The sequence below is a fragment of the Echinops telfairi genome, unplaced genomic scaffold, assembly GCF_000313985.2.
Source record: "Echinops telfairi isolate 266 unplaced genomic scaffold, ASM31398v2 ScPeMD7_2010;HRSCAF=2546, whole genome shotgun sequence".
Lineage (NCBI taxonomy): Eukaryota > Metazoa > Chordata > Mammalia > Afrosoricida > Tenrecidae > Echinops > Echinops telfairi.
In genome coordinates, this window is record NW_022105908.1 from 16,212,739 (window position 1) to 16,214,186 (window position 1,448).

At 62.6% G+C, this 1,448-nt stretch overlaps 1 protein-coding gene across 1 annotated transcript in view; it reads right to left on the minus strand.

The window, feature by feature from the left end:
• The window catches only part of RAI1 (retinoic acid induced 1), a 92,097-nt gene extending 90,784 nt beyond the window's left edge, over window positions 1–1,313 (minus strand). The window contains exon 1 of the mRNA XM_045293386.1: window positions 1,198–1,313. The gene's annotated coding sequence lies outside the window, so the exon portion shown is untranslated. The remainder of the gene's footprint in view (window positions 1–1,197) is intronic.
• Between the last annotated feature and the right edge of the window lie 135 nt (window positions 1,314–1,448).

Genomic DNA, 1,448 nt, shown 5'->3' on the forward strand with positions numbered 1-1,448 from the left:
CCACTGCTAGTCCCCCCTCTCTTCATCTTTTTCTCCCCTCTCCCAGCCCCTTGGGGGAGGGCCTGGATCTCCGGGGTCACCGGAGCAGCCAGCTGTGGATGACAGGAGACAAACACTTTGACACACACATACACTTCACCCTAGGGACCACCTCTTACAGTCCGCATTGTCCAGGAGGGGAGGGGGACCCTGCTCGAGGAAGGGGGCTAAGGGGAGAGGGCCCTAGACGTGCCAGAAGTCACTAGACAATCACCAAGCCCCCCAGGGGCTAGAACCCTGGAACCTCGGCCTCTAACCTCCTCCGAGAGCACCTCTCTCAGCCTGGGTGCCAACCAACGTCAATATCTCTCACCCAAACAAGCCCCTCCCTCTTTAAGTCCCCTCCCCCTCCCCGGCTGGGGATCAGTAGCCCAGAACACCAAGTGACGACCGTCCCCCACAAGATGATGGCAAAGGCGTGAGATTTCATTTTCAACATGACCCCACAGAGCACGAAAGGCGGGGGCGAGCTCCTGGCAGGCTCAGACGGGGTACGGGAAGGGGTCTCCGGGGAAGTGTTTGAAGCTACTCCTCCAGCTGGTCCAAATCCGGAAGGGGTTGGTGGAGGGAGGAAGGCGGGGGTGGGGAGAGCGCGACCTTAAGCGCTCTCTGGCAGCTAGGAGGTGGGCAAAGGAGGTGTCGGGGGCTGCGAGTCCCCTGGGAGGCTGCGCTCCCGGGAAGTTTCCCACCCACTGTCCGAGCCAGCACAGGGTGCTCAGACTGGCTCTCCAAGGCCGCCCAGCTCCCGGGCAGCCTAAGAACTTGAGCAAAAGTCTCCTTCCCCAGGCAACCCTCACTTCCCCCTCCGTGGCGCCCAGCTCCGCCATCTCAACCCCACGCCTGTAACCGTACCACTACCGCCAAGACCTCTCACCTAGGCACTGTAGAGGAAGAAGATGGGGGGGGGGTGCCCCCCAGCACAACCAAACTACGGTGTAAAAAAATAATAATATTAAGAGAAATCTCTTTTCCTGCGATGCATTTCCTCAACCGGATTAGAAACACCCACCCCCGAGCAGGGAAAAACAACAACTCCAGCTCTGACCCAGGCGCTGGGGACGGGTGCCCGACCGTACGGACGGCCCGGTGGGCGCAGGTCTCAGCGGGGCAGGGGCCGGGAGACCCCCAAAGACACAAAGCTCCCGCCGCCAACAATACCTGCGGGCTGCTCCTGGGTCTCGCGGCTCGCAGTCTCGCGTCCCCCACCGGGTCTCTCTGGACTCCGTGCGCGTCCTTTCGCTCGCCTCTTCCCGAACGAGACGGCCAGACGAGGTCCTTGGGAGGAAAAAAAGGTGAGCGCTCGCGGCGCGCTTCCTTTCTCTGCCGCCCGCCGTTCGCGGCGGCCCAGGCTCGCTCCTTTCTCCCTCCCGTTCCCGCGCACGCCGCGCCTCGCACCCCGCGTTCCCTCT